Source organism: Cryptomeria japonica, chromosome 7 (assembly GCF_030272615.1).
Source record: "Cryptomeria japonica chromosome 7, Sugi_1.0, whole genome shotgun sequence".
Classification (NCBI taxonomy): Eukaryota; Viridiplantae; Streptophyta; class Pinopsida; order Cupressales; family Cupressaceae; genus Cryptomeria; species Cryptomeria japonica.
Window position 1 is genome coordinate 589,010,238 of NC_081411.1, and position 16,372 is coordinate 589,026,609.

The window sequence follows — 16,372 nt, forward strand, 5'->3', positions numbered from 1 at the left end:
TCATTTTGATGGGTTCCCCTAAGGGTGTGTGTGTACATTTTGGTTTATAGTTTTGTTGTCGTTCTCTTGGCTCCTCTTGCGGCACATTGTGACCTTGATTTTGTGTTTGAGAATGGTGTTGTTTTTAGGAGGGGGATTTTGCCCCACAAATTTGACCATAGGTTGTGCAATTTTTATAGTCCTTGCATCTACGACCCCATCATTGACGATGTTCTTGTTCTTATTCTAGAAGTTGGGTTTATCACTATTAAAACGCGAGCGAGGGACATATTTTGTTTCATTGTATATTTTGATAAGTCCCTTTTTGATAAGGGCCCATTCACATTTTAATCCCTTGGTGATCATGTCTTCAAAGAAATTTGTGCCCTTCATATCTAGATGGAATTCCATTTCATCATTCAAGTTATAAATAAATATTTCCACTAGCTCTCATTTAGGCAGTTGAAGAGAACGTCTACTAGACAGTTGCCTCCACTGTGGTAGGAAATCTAAAAAACAACTCCCCTAGATTTTGTTTTGTATTGCATAGATATGTCATGGTAACATCACGGTCTATGTTGTGTGAATAATGTGTGATAAACTTTTGGACTAGTTCCTCGAATGTCCTAATGCCACATGGTAATCGGGAAAACCATTGCATGGTTGTTCCCTGCAAACTCTGAGGAAAGAAGTGCATTAGATAGGTGTCTTCATAAGCCACTTCTAGGAAAGATGAGTGAACTTCCTGGACATGATCTCTAGGGTCTCCTTTTCCCTGATACTTTTCACACTTAGGTGTTTCAAACCCTCATGGAAAAGGTGGCATATGTAGGTTCCTATAAAAGGGATAGGGACAAATATCAATAAGTGAAAACCAGGTAGTCTTCACACCATTGTGGAGTTGTTGAGTGAGATTCTCGGCTTGTTGTCTCAACATGTCTATTTTGGTAGGAGGAGGAGGTGAGGGATTTCCTTGATTAAGGTCATATCGAAAGTAATCTCTACCTCTTCCACCCTCATTACAGATATGGTGTTCTTATATTTTTTATATTTGTGCATTATCAAAATGAGAGGGTACTTTAGCACCCTCTTGAGAAAGTCTCAAAAAATGAGCATCTGTGTTATTTTTAAGGATTTCATCGAAAAGTCATTTGAAATTGGGGTTGTGTTGTGCTCTTTCTATAGCTTAGGGAGTTGGAGTACTAGGATCTTCATCATTCTGACCTCCTCCAATGGCTTCTTGAAAGTTGTTGAGGTTTTTGTCCTCCTTTTCTTTGATCTCTAGTTGTCTAGGTTTTTATCTGGTGTGAACCATTTTGTTTTGAAAGTTTTTGAGGTTTGGTGAAAGTGATTATGAGTGGGGGATGAAATGTTTTAATGATAGATAAGTGTTTTTGTGAAGTGTTTAGAAGATGGATCTCTTACACTAAAGGTTGGATGTTACCAAAGTTCTTTGTGAATTGCTCTTTGTGTTGTCAACAATGTTGATGTGATAAGGTATAGCAAGGTTTGAGATGTGTTACAAACCAAGCTACTTAGTAATGAGAGGATGCACTCATAGACTAGTTTTAACCTGCATAGAAATGCCTCTTAGGATGATTTATCCTAGATGTAGAGACACTCTAAAAGTGATGTGTTGTTTTGATTTAAGCAATAAAGAAAAAGAACTTAGGACAAGACCTTTTTATGCTTTTAGAGTTGAAATGGATTGATGATCTATGAATGTGAGAGTGGATAGAATATGGACCTCAATAAAAACTTTGTGTCACAAAGGGGACTTCTTCTTCCTCTTCTCACTTAGGGGTTGGTGGTTCTTCTTGACCTATGTTATATGTAATGCAGATGTTTGGAAAGAAAGAAGGGTTGATTTTGCCTCCTTTGTTTTTGTGACAACTCAAAGCTCTATATTGAGTAAAAGCTCTATTTTTCAAAGGTTCTTTATCTAACTTGTTGGATTTTCCTTGAAGATATAGACACATATGATGCAAGAAGGATTTGTGTGAGATAAAAATTTGTCTATTGAGAGAGAAAAAAAGCCTTCTTTTGATAAAACCCTTTGAACTCAATGGTCTTTTCTTCAAATTAATATGTTGATGAAGATTAATTTTTCTCAAGATTTGAATGATGGTCATATAATTTGATATCTTGTTTGCACTTTGTTTGATGTTGGTTTTTTGGTCAAATGTTTTGATGGAAAATTGTGTTGGATGAATGCTTGGTTTGAATTGGTTTTAAAATTTATTTGACAAGAAAATAGATCAAGCACACAAACATAATAAGTTTGCCTCAAAAGGCACATATAGGTGTGGGTCTAAATCAACCCAATCTTTGAACTTTTTGACCCCTTTTCAAAAAAAATTTGTATATTTTTTCAAAAAGTTTGAATTCGGCTCAAATTATCATTGGTTTGACACAAAACGAAGACACTTCAAACACATTTTATCCCTAAGTTCAAATGGCCAGTTGCAATAATTTCAGCCCACATCTTGATATTTCTTCAACTTTGGTACTACATACCTTATGAATCTCGTCATGGCAGGTAAGGATGTGATATACTAAAACTTGCACGAGCATAATAGATAGATGATCCCTATGATGGGGGAGTATGGTGAGTATCTTGGGAGAAAAACCATCTATGCTCTTGCACCGAACTTCTCACAAATATTCTCAATCAATAGAATGGGTAGGCTTCTATATAAAAAGGTGTCTAGTAATGTTCGATCTTTTTGGACATAAGTTCATTGTGTAGTAACTCACTTAAGATCCTTGTAACTTGTGGTGGGGCCCATATGTCCTTTTGACAAGTTACACTATAGGAACAACTATACCCAAGGCTACAACTTTCTCTCTCACTTGATTTCTATAGAGGCTCAAAGGATTTACCGCACGAGGTCGTTCCCAAGAGTGATGTGTCTCTTGGCAGGCCTCTCTTAAAAAGATAAAATTTATGAGTGTTACTAACAATTTTCTATTGGAGCTAGGACCACAAAATCCAAGGGAGAGGATAGTGTGTGTTAGAAGTAGGACCACTCTACAAACTTTTTACACAAGTGTGCCAATAACCAAAAACACTTATTCTTTTCAACCGATTTATAGCAATGTGATCTAAAAGCTATTGGGAGATGTTGCTCCAAAAAAAATGGCGTTCTTTTTAAATTCAAGGCATAATGTTGTATAATCTAGGAAATTGAACTCTTGGTCAACTGAATTTGAAGCATGTTTTGCTTGAAGTAAATCAATTTGTAGCTCAAAGGGGCAAATTATTTGTTCTTTTTAAACTTGCACAAATGAAGTGTTGATTGTGAATGTTAGCCCTTTTGCAAGAAAATGAAAGTTTGTTTGTTGATTTTAAACACCAATTGAAAATTGTCCCTAACTTGCAATGAAACAAATTTGTTTGATGTGAGTTTTGTGGTTCTTTTTAATTTGCAAAATGAGGTTCCTTTTAAGCCCAAACAAAAAAATGTGATTGATTTTATGACCCAAAGTAAAAGTGAGGTTTATTTTTAATCCAAAAGGGAAAATGAATCCATTTTAAACCCAACTTTGAAACAAATTAGAAAGCAAAGAAAAGGAAAATTCAGATTCCTAACTTAACTCTTTGAACCCTGCAAAAAAGTTAGTAAAACCTGCACAAGAAAACTGGTTTGTTAGTGAAATGAAGGTTTTGGTGGGCTTCCACAAGCCTAAACTTTGATTTTTTTCGGTTACAAAAAACTTTAACAACTCTCTGTTACAATAGTGCTACTCTGTGTAAAAACAAAAGTGCTATCTAACATGAAAGCGCCAAATCACAAACAAATATGCTAAAATAAATACAATCGTGCTACAAGAAATACAAATGCACTAAAAGACTCTATCGAACAGAATAAAAATCCTTTTAAATAGAGAGCACGAATGCGCTAAACTAAGTACAATAGCATTATTTTAATTACAATAGTGCTAAACTAGAGACGATAGCACTATTTGAAGGATGAAAGTGCTACTTTAGCTAACGAAAGCACTAAAACACCAAATTTTGAAGGTGCTAAAGTGATTTCAAAAGCACTAAAGCATGAACTGTGTGTCAATTTCAATAAGAAAAGTTAGTAGTTTATCAAATTTGATCAGAAGGTTGCATGTTTCATTCACATCGGTTTCACCAAATGATGCTCTGCAAAAAGGATTAGAATAGTAATGCAAACACAACAACACAAGAAACAAGTTTAAATGTTAGTGTTAGCAACCTAATATTATCCTAAGCAAGCATATCAAGAGAGATATTAAACATGGAATGGAAAGCGTGAAAATATAAAAGAGATAAACTACACTCCTTCAAATGCTAACCAAGATGCTCATAGTTGCTCCTCCCTTGTTCCTCTCCTCTCCAAGTTCCACATGAGTGTAGCTCTCAACTTTGCACTTCTATGGAAGTATGGAGGTTCAAGATTGAAAAGGATTATGAGATGCAAATGTAAAGCTAGCTAGGAATGAAAGAAAATGAGTTAATTAAGCTACTATCAATTTTTAAATAAAAGACAATGTGGATCATGATTTTACTCTAAAATTCACTATAACTTAGATGCATACCAGATTTTAGGATTTAGATTATGAAGGAATGGGCTCTATTTATAGGAAAAATAGAGAAATGGATGGTTGAGATTGAGTAATCTTAACAAGAGCTAGGATTGATGGGTTTATGATCCATGTGAGGGTTTCAATCCAATCCCAATATGACAAATATCAATATGAGATGGCTTGAGAAGAGAGGGAAGAAGCATTAAATGCTTGACATGACTTGAAAGCTAACTTGGGAGGTAAGGTTAATGTTGAGTTGAATGAATAAAGCCATTATCTAATAAATAATGCCTTTATCCAATGGATAAACTCTTGTGCAAGAGTTAGTGGGGATAACCACGGTCAAAGCAATAAATGCTTGAAGAGACACATGAGTTAAATGGAGGTTGAGTTAGAGGTAAGGTCTCTAACCATGTGGGCAAGTGGAATTAACCATAAATGGTTATGTAAGAGCCATTAATGGTCATGTAAGAGCCATTAGTGGTTTGGAAGACTTTAGGGGTTAGCTTGTTGAATACATAAAGCATTAAATGCTTTTCAAAGACTTTGAGGCTTTGAGAAGTGACTTCAAGTTTCTTAGGAATGTGACAATATTTAGGAGATGGATTAGGCTAATTAGGAGTGGTTAGAAGAATTTAGAAAGTGGTTAGAAGAGCCTAGAAGGGGATTTAGGATTGCAAGTGGGTTTGGTGGGTGAGGGAAAATAGAATTTTATTTAAAATAAAATAAATTTATTTCAATTGTGGTTGCAACTTGCATTTTTAGGAGAATGCAAGTGTGTGTGGGGGGGGGTAGTTTAGGGATTTAAATAAATGTTTTATTTATTTATTTGAAAGGGGAAAGGGGGGTTGAATTAAATAAATATGATTTATTCATTTAATTGATTTTGAGTGTGGCTAAATGAATTAATTTAAATAAATTGAATAATTTATTTAATTAATAGGAGAAGGGTTTGAGAATGAATTAATTAAATATTAATTTAATTAACATGGTGACTGGTGGTTTATTAATCAAATAAATAGTAAATGTTCATTTAATTAAGTGGATAGATTTATGTGACTACACTTGCATATGCAATTAGAGTTTCTACTATACAAGAGTTGAGATCAACAAGTAATGATAAGGTAACTGTTGATTCCTTGATCGGTAAACTCACTTCTTTTGAGTTAAATAGTTTTGATAATAGTGTTCCTAAGGCTGAATCATCTTTTAAGGCATCTATAACTGGTACACATGTGAGAGAAGGAAAAGATGTATGTCACATTCATGATTACATATCTAGTCATAGTGGTAGCAGAGGAGATGTGGATCAAGAAGGTAATCTAATGGAATTTGAAGCTATTTAGCTAAAAGACTTTTGAGAGGCACTAGTAAGTATAAAGGTAAACTTCCTCGGAAGTGTTTTTCATGCAATAAGATTGGGCATATAGCTGAAAACTATCCTAATGGTGATAATAGGGAAAAGTCTAGAAAATTTAAAGGAAAAGGAAAGAAACAATGCTATGTTGCAGTTGATGAAGGGGTCATTGATGAGGAATCTGAAGATGATGATATTGAGGAGAAGGAATATTTATCTGATGAAAAGGCTTTGGTATCTCACTTTGACTCTAGTAATGAATAGATAATTGACACTGGTTGTTCACACCACATGACCAATGATAGGGGCAAATTTTTCTCTTGAAGAGTTTGATGGCAGTGTAGTAAGATTTGGAAACAATTCACCTTGTATGGTAGAAGGTGAAGGATCTACCTCTTTGAATGGTAAAAGAAATGTTGATGGTGTCTATTGGGTTGAAGGTCTAAAAAATAATTTTTTGAGTGTTGGACAATTAAATGACAAAGGCTATTACCTAGAGTTTAAAAAAGGAGTATGCAGGATCATGGGATGCAAAGGAGATTTGATTGCAACTGGTAAACAAACTAGAGGTAATCTTTTTCATCTGAATGCTAATGTGAATAGTTGTTTGGTGGCTAAAATTCAAAATAGCTTGTTATGGCACAAAAGGTTTTGTCATGTCAACTTTGATAACTTGATAAGAGTTAGCAAATCTAGTATGGTGAGAGGTATGCCCCAACTTGTTAAACCAGAAAAATGTGTTATGTAAAGAATGCTAGATGGGCAAAATTACTTCATATTTTAAGAGTAAGTCTTTTTCTTTTGAGCATATTATTGATTTAGTGCACACTAATCTATGTGGTCCTATAAGGACTAGAAGTTTTTATGGTGATAAGTATTTTATGATTTTTACTAATAATTTTTCAAGGATGACGTGGGTGACTTTTTTGAAGGAGAAATCAAAAGCTTTCAACAAGTTCAAGGCCTTTAAAGACCTAGTTGAAAAGGAAACCAACAAGAATCTAAAGTGTTTAAAATCTAACTAGGGTGGAGAGTTTACTTCTGATGAGTTTGTAAGGTATTGTGAAGAACATGGAATAAAGAGGTAGATGTCTTCACCAAGGACTCCACAACAAAATGTTGTTGCGGAGAGAAGGAAAAAAACTATTGTTGAAGCAACTAGGACTATGTTGTTGCAGGGAAATGTACCAAAGATGTTTTGGATAGAAGGAGTTAGCACTATTGTTTACACATTGAATCGAGAACTTGTGAATAAAGGTAATGATATAACACCTTATAGCTTTGGTATAGTAAGACACATAATGTCAGTTATTTTAAAGTTTTTCGTAGTAGATGTTTCATTAAAAGAGATGATTTTATTGGTATATTTGATGCTAAGTGTGATGAAGGAATATTTATTGGCTATTCTACCAAGAGTAAAGCTTTCAAGTGTTACAACAAAAGGACAAAAATGATTGTGGATAATGTGAATGTCAAAGTTGATGAGTTATCTGATAAACTTGATGAGCTAGTAGATCTGAGCCTATAGATGATAAAGAAAAACTTGTATTTATTGAACTGAAAGTGCAGAAAGATGATGAACATAACAGTGCAGAAATAGGTGCTCAACTAGTAAACAATGAAGAAGATGATGAACATAATAGTTTAGAATTATATATGTAAGGCTAAATCATTCAGAAGACCAGATTATAGGTGACAAGAATGCTGGTGTGCAAACTAGAAGAAAATCAAAGAAAATTTATGTCAGGTTTCCACTATAGAACCAAAGACAGTAAGAGAATCTTTGAAAGATGAAGACTGGTTAAATGCAATGAATGGAGAACTTGATCAGATTGAGAAAAATAATACATGGTCTCTTGTTCCTAGACCAGAAGACAAAAATGTAATTGGCACAATGTGGGTATTTAGAAACAAACTTAATGAGGATGGTAAAGTTGTTAGAAACAAGCCGAGGTTGGTTTGCAAAGGGTATGCACAAGATGAAGGAGAAGACTATGGTGAAACCTTTGAACCTGTACAAAGACTTGGAGGTGTTAGAATGTTACTTGCCTCTATAGCTTTTAAAGGTTTTAAGGTATATCAAATGGACATTAAATTATCTTTCCTGAATGATATTCTTGAAGATGAAGCATATATAGAACAATCAGAAGGGTTTGCATTGAGTGAGGATGAGAATATGGTATGCAAACTACAAAAGGCACTATATGGATTGAAGCAAGCTCCCAGAGCATGGTTTGAAATATTTCATGAACATCTGATTAAGATAGGATTCTAGAGAACCAGTGAGGATAGTAGCATCTATTTGAAGACTGAAAGAGACAAGATGTTGATAGCATAACTTTTTGTTGATGAAATTATATTTGGTGGTGATGATGATTTTTGTATGGCTTTTGTTGATGAAATGAAGAAAGAATTTGAAATGTCTCTTATCGGTGAGATAAAATTCTTTATTGGTTTATAGGTCCAACAACTAGAAAATGGATTTTTAATCTATCAGACTAAGTATGTGAAATAAGTTTTGAAAACTTTTGGGATGGAATATTGTAAACCGGTTAGTACTTCGATGGTTACTGGTTGTAAATTTAAAAACAAAATATGATTCACCCTCTGTAGATGAGAAAGAATATAGATCTATGATCGAGAATCTTCATTATTTTGTTCATAGTAGATTGAATATTGCACATGATGCTAGTTTAGTTGCAAGGTTTCAAAAGGATCCTAAGGAGACACACATGACAACAATAAAGAGGATATTCAGATATCTGAAAGGAATAGTTGAATATGGATTGTGGTATCCCTATAATGATAATTTTTGTTTAAAGGTTTTCACAAATGCAGAGTGTGCTAGAAATGTTGATGACTGGAAAAGAACTACCAGTGGAGCTTTCTTTTTAGGTGGTAAACTGGTGTCATGGACAAGTAAGAAACAATCATGTATTTCACAATCTACAACTAAAATAGAATATATGGTAGCATCGATGAATTGTACATAGGATATTTGGATGAGACATGTTTTGGAATGTTTCAAGGAAGATATGATTGAACATGTGATTATTTATTGTGATAACTGTAACATCATAAATTGTACGCACTTGCTAAAGCAGTACAATTTAACACCTAGTTTAGCACCCGCCTTGGCGCAGTTGCACTTTGCATGGCATTTCCCCTTTAGCACTTAATTAATCGAATTAATTAGATCTAAAGGTTCTATTTCACCATTTTCCACATCACAAAGTCGGGCCCTTTCATTAAAGCGTGCCCCTTTCATTTTATTCCTCCAATACATCACTTAATCAAAAACCCTAATTAGGCCCTATTCTGAGCTTGGGGGCTTGATTTCGGGGGTCAAAAAATCTCAAAATCACCTGTAACTTTGGGATTCTCTCTAAAATCATCATATCTGACGGCCCTGAAAATTTGGTGAAAAGTTGTCGGGACCGTGGCGCCCGGAGTGCACACAGTCCCGGACATTTTTCCTGAAATTTTAGGAGCGCGATCCAATCATACAATAAAGCTTAACCCCAAGAAATTGGTGGGATATTCAATCTCTAGGTTGGCCAAAAGATGAAATTGCAACCTAGGGTTTCATACATAAGAGCTCTCTTTCTTCATTTGAAAGGATCCGATTTTTGTTTTCAGGAACTTCATATGCAGCGAAAGAGCAGATCTTTGAGGACTTCAACATCTTACAACATCCTTCTATCAAGCATTTATCAATTCCATTCATCCATTTAGGGCTTGGAAGACATTGAAGAACAATAGGAGATTACCGACTGAAGATTGGCTTGTACTCCTCCCTTGAGGGTTGGGTATGATTTCATGTTGTTTTCATGTCTTTACATAAGCTTCAATACATCATTTATTCATGCTTTAGATCACTTTGCATCTTGATTTAGAGCATTTATGTTATCATTTACAAGCAATTAGGGTTTACTTTCTAGGTTGCTCTAGTTTGCTTTCTTGCATTTTAGGACCTTGCACACACACTAGGTCTGCACACACAATACATTTTACAAAACAACTTGGCTATTCGTGGAGGTGGAAATCACCGAAGTGGGGGTTTGACTAAGGCAAAACCCTATATAGCCGCCCATACACCCTTTTTCAGATATCATTGCAGGTTTTGGGATTCAGACGACGCCGCGGGATACAGATCCGGAGAGAGAAGGTCGAGACAGCACTCTGTATCAAATTGCAGAGCAGAAGACTGGGACAGGGGCGCTGGGTGCCCTGGTCCTGCCAGGATAGGGGCACTTGGTGCCCTGGTCCCTGGGACAGAGGCGCTGGGTGCCCTGGTCCTCCAGACAGACAGCTTTCAGACAGCTTTCCGACAATGTTCCAGAGTGCAGAACAGCAGTTTCCGGTGCAGTTTTCAGGACAGTGGCGCCCGCGCCCCCATCCTGAACATTTTCAGTCCGATTTTGACTCCGGGTACACATCTGCATTCTTTTTTCATCCTTGTATTTATAGTTGTTCATTGTTTAATCTCAATTCTGCAATCTTGTTATTATCTCATACTTGCATTTTGGGATTAGGGTTTGAACTTGCATTACTTGATCTTACAATTTCAACAAGGGAATAGAAATCCTAATAGATATCCCATGGCTCTCTCTTTCACAAAAAGAAGTAGCCAATTGTGCGATATCTCTAGGCTCTTTCGTATTCCATAATGTGTGTCAAAAGGTAAGATTAGGGCATGATTAACCTAGTCTTGCTTTTTCCCCCTCACAATAACACTAGTGCTATTAATATCTTGAAGAACCCTATGTTACATGCAAGGACTAAACACATTGAGTTAAACTATCACTTTCTGAGAGAAAGAGTATAGGAGAAGAAAGTAAGAATGAAATATGTGTCTAGCAAAGAATAGTTAATAGATATATTCACTAAACCTTTGCCTAAGACAACCTTTGAGTACCTTTGAGGTAAATTAGGGGTTGTACCCTTGCATAAGATAAACTAAAATGCTTTTAATGCATCAATCTAGTGGATTCATTGAATATTTTTCACTATGGATTGATGAGAAGTGGGCTACTCCTCAAGGGGAGCAACTGATGAAGGTAGAAGATGACACTTCACACCTTTGGCATTGTTGTCAAGGGGGGAGAAGAAATGTAATAGATATAGAGAGAATAAATATAACCGGCAAAAGAAATACAAAGGAGGTGAAGAGAAAGTGAAGAGCAGATCAGTTCAGCATAATGATTTTTGATGATGATTCTTCTAGTGATGCCATCAATGCCAAAAGGGGAGAATGTTGGCATGCTAGCATGTTGGCATAACTGATGATGATGTTGATATAAGGATTGTTGGTGATGATATAGTTGATATGATGAGGAGAATTATGGCATGATGACAAATGACCGATATAGTTGAGATGTTGATTGGTGACTTGATAATTAGTTGTTTGTGTTGTCATTGCTAGAAACTATGGCAACCTTGTATAATTATGTTCTATCATGTTTACTTTGTCATATAAGTCATCTATGTTGACCGATAAGATATGGAATGTATTTGATAGTCAAACTATTAACCGATAAGCTAGAATAGCGAAGGAGATGTTTGTGGTAGAGATCTATGTTGATTCTGGTGTTGCGGTTTGGAATAAATGTTTACAACATTGTAATGAGTCTATGACTGGAACCACATCATGTTTTGATAACCGAAAGATATGTTTGTAATTGATTGTTGTATATTTTGTTGGGTTTTAGTAGGGTTTAAGAACCAATACCAAAATCTCTTGACTGGTGATGTTTTATGGTTTGGCGATGTACTTCATCATGTTGGTAAATTGGTAATGGTGTGATAGAATCCGTGTGAAGTGATAAGATTTTGTTTTCATGTGTACAAGGAACAAATTTCTTTAGAATGAGCGAAGTCCTTAATAGAATGAGCTAAGGGTTTGAATGTGTAGCAGATCTATGTACGGTGATGAATCATGATCATTCAATGGTTGTAATTGTCTTATAAATTATTGTAATGATTTGTGTAATTATTTGTAAAGATCTATGATGATATATGACCCTAATTCACGATGACCAAGGGTATTATAACCAAAAATGTTGTAAAGTCTATTTAGGTAAAAGTTTGTGATGGTTTATTGTGTCGGTGATCAGAAGAAGAGTGTGTAACCAAACCAATGTGTATGTCTGCATGAGAGAAGCAAATTGGAGCTAAAAGGATCTATACAAGCAAGTAGAGAGTACCATTTCTAGATCATATATTTGTTGTTCCCTAACAGTTGTAGTAGACTTAAAATGCCTTAACTGGGTAGGTCCTAACATGCCTAATTGTATAAATCCCTTCACCAGGTGACTCATTAATTTGAGTTTAAATCCTTTGGCAAGATTACTCCTAATAGAGTAAAGCTCCTAACATGGCTGATGTTAAATCCATTAATCAAGGGACTCCTAATTGGGCTAGGCTCCTAACAGGGTGCATTCCGTAAGAGTGCAAATATTGTGGGTACTAATTCCCACCGTGGTTTTTCCCATTTGGGTTTCCACGTGAAATATCCTAGTGTTCATGTTGTGGCTGGTTTGATAAGTTGTTCATTTTATGTCTTTGCTTAATAATGAAAACTTAAGTTGATATAGGTAATAATATGATAAATCTGATTTGAGTAATTGTTTGATAAGCTACCGGTACTGGTTATGAACTGTTTTGTGAAAAATATGCAGATTGGTTGAAGATTTTAAGTTTATTGTTATTACTGATTCATCCCCCCCTCCCCTCTCTGTAATAACTAGATCCTCACAAATAACACAATATTCTGAGATGGATCAGATTATTGTGTGATGAAAATTAGGTTTTTGACAAAGAAAAGTATTGGTTTTATCCTTTTGGTGGCCTGGGACCACAAAGTGTAGAGTTGGTTTGATTTTTATTTAATTGAATTTGATGCCCAATGAATTAGGCATGTGTTCTACTTCACCCATAGATCTTAATCCTTGTTATGCCCAAGATATGGAGTTGGAAGTGTTTATACAAGATGAAATCCCTGAATGTTTGCGTAGTATGTATAAGCATGAACATGATGATTTACTCTTTGATATGCAAGCCTGTGTTGAGGTAGAGATAGATGATCATAGCTATAAGATTGAACCTAAATATATTGAGTTTGTAAATCAGTCAAATATTTAGGATGATAATGAAGGATCCCACAACGTATGTAAATGTTTTCTATGTGGTAAGAATGAAAAAAGTACTCCAAATTACATAATGGTAATGAATTTTAGTAATGCTACCAAAATTAAGTATGGGAAAATAATAAATAATGTCATCTATAACATTTATTTCCAGATTGTGTTCAACAATATTCTCAGATGGACCAAATTGTTGTGCGATGAAAATCAAATTTTTGACAAAGGAAAGTATTGGTTTTATCTTTTTGGTGGCCTGGGACCACCAAGTGTAGAGTTGGTTTGATTTTCATTTAATTGAATTTGATTACCAATGAAGTAGGTACTCAGTCTACTTCATCTATCTAGATTTGAATCCTCGTTATGCTCGTAGGGGGCATACATCCCCAGCTAGATCTATTGTTAGGACTGGTAAATTTTGTTGGCATTGCATGAAGATTTCATTGAAGAAGTATATTGTTGTCATTGATGTCAATAGCAATCAGTAATGAAGCAATGAAGATCAACTAATAACCCTATCCAGTTGAGAAGTAGAACCCTAATTGATGAAGCTTGGAGAGCAGTAGTGATGATTTATGACTGAATGATGATCGGTGATGAAGATGCCATGAAAGCATGTTGCATGTGATGAGTTTTGAGATGGTTTTGGTGCATAAAGATAACTGTTTATCTTGGGAATAATCAAATTCATAGTATGAAGTGACAAATGCATGATGTGTTACAAGATTCAAAATGCGATGATCAAGAGTGGTTGGAGATGCCTAGAAGAATGTAAAGTTGATTGCAAGTAATCTAATGGTCAAGATTGAACTGATGCATTTGTAATCTCTATGAGAATTTTAGGGTTTGTATTGTATTAAAAACCTAAAGTGTTTGTTCATAAGGTCGATGGATTGAATGAATGAGTGGTTGGAAAATTCGATTAAGTGTGAAAGTTATTGTTACTGAACTAGGAGGTGTGTCTGTAGAATGATGTGAAGGCAGATAGGAGCAGTAAAGGATATGATTCAACAAGGAAGTGTTATTTCCATATTGGTCAAGGAACCTGTTGTTCTCTAGCCATTACAATAGTTTGAAATCCCCTCACAGGGTAAGCTCTAATAGGCTTTTTGTTGAAATTCTCTAACCAAGTGATCCATTATCTTGGATTTGAAATCCTCCACTGAGGCTACCTTTAATAGGGTATTTGTAATCAATCCCTTAACCAAGTGGTCCTTAATCAGATCTGTTCCTAACATAACATTCTTGTATAAGATTCTAACTAGGCTTGGATCCTAATAGGGAAAACTTCAGAAGCATTCAAAATACTTGTGGGTATTCATCCCCACCGTGGTTTTTCCCATTTGGGTTTCCACGTGAAAAATCATTTTGTCAAGTGGTGAATGATTTTGTGGATGTGTTTTTGGTATGGTTGATATGAATGATTGGTAAATTTGCATAGATATATCTAAATGATTGGAAATGATCTGAAATATGTTATTATTAGTATTATTGAAGTGGTTTAAGGTTTTTGTCAAAGGATATTTAAGTTTTAGATCTATTGCATTATATCACTGAAGTATTAGATCAATCGGTAAGGTTTAACAGTTCAGTTGCAGATTTGTTAAAGTGACTAAACCGGTAAACTTTGTGAGTTGATTCTTAGATGAAAATAAGTTTGGTGAAAATTTAGTTTATTCTTCAACTACTGATTCAGCCCCCCTCTAAGTGATTGACCAGATCTTTATAGTTTCATCATATTATCAATTGGTATCAGAGTTTTCCAGGTCCTCTTAAGTATAAGGCTAATAGATAGAGGAAAAGATCCAGAAGAAAATGATGAAGAGAGAAGGTCCAAAGTTCAATAAAGATAACTACAAAATATGGAGTGATAGGATGAAGATTTACATCAAGAGATTAGGAATTCAGTATTGGGATCATGTTGTTACTAAGTATAACTTGCCTAGTAGAATTTTGACAAATGACCAGAAGAAGGAGCAATAGGAGAACAACCAAGCATTGGAGGTCATCATTAGTACCTTGTTAGATTCATAATATGTTGATGTTCATGGATTGGAGACTACATTTGAAGTTTGGAAGAAACTGAAAGAATTCTATGTCAGTGATGAGCATGTAAAGATAGCCAAGGAAGAGAGTCTTAGAGGAGAAAAATTTGATGACAAGAGAATGGTTGTAGGTGAAAACATTCAACAATATGGTCAGACAATCAAGGAGATAGCTACAAAAATCAAAAGTGTTGGAGGTATAGTGGAGGATTCCACTGTGGTTAGCAAGGTATTGAGAACCCTTCTATTGGTCTACAATATTAGAGTTGTAGCCATTCAAGAACTCAAATCTATTGACAAGACCAATGTAACTCTTGACTCTATCATTGGTAAATTGATTGCATTCAAATTAAATGGTTTTGATGGAAGTGTTTAGAGGTCAGAATCTACATTTAAAGCCTTAGTCTCAACCCCACTAGTAAGGAAAAGTAGAGAAGTAAGTTACAATCATGAATATAGATCCAATAGAGAGGTAGATGATGAAGAAAGTCTAATGGAACTCAAAGCATTGTTGGCCAAGCGGTTACCTAAAGGTATCGGTAAGTATAGAGGTAAATTACTACTGAAATATTTTGCATGTAACTGGATACGACATATTATTGCTAACTATCCTAATGAAGATAACAAGGAAAAACAAGAAAAATGTAGGAAGTTTAAAGAAAAAGTAAAAAGAAATTGTTTCATTGCAGTGGATGATGGTATTACAGATGAAGAATCCAAGGAAGATACAAATGAGGACATTGTCTTTTTTTCTATCAAAAAAGACATATCATAGTAGAAGGCATTGGTTTCTCACTTGGATAATTTAGATGACTAGATTATTAATAGTGGTTGCTCACACCACATGACCGGTGACCGGAGCAAGTTCCTAACACTGGATGAATTTGATGGAGGTGTTGTCAAATTTGGGAATAACTCTCCCTACATGGTGAAGGGAAAAGGGTCCATTTTCTTGAATGGTAAGAGTAGTGTAGATGATGTCTATTGTGTTGAAGGTCTGAAACACAATCTTTTGAGTGTTTCTCAACTCAATGATAAAGGTTACCCATTAGAATTCAAGAATAGAGTTTGCAAGATCTTTGGAAGCAAAGGTGAGTTGATTGCAACAGGCAAACAAACCAGAGGTAATATTTTTCACTTAAACTATAAAATCAATAGTTGTTTGATTGCAAACATATAAGATAGTTGGCTTTGGCATAAGAGGTTTTTCCATATGAATTTTGATAACATTGTAAGAGTCAGCAAGTCAAAATCAGTAAGAGGACTACCATAGTTGGACAAACTGGTGAATG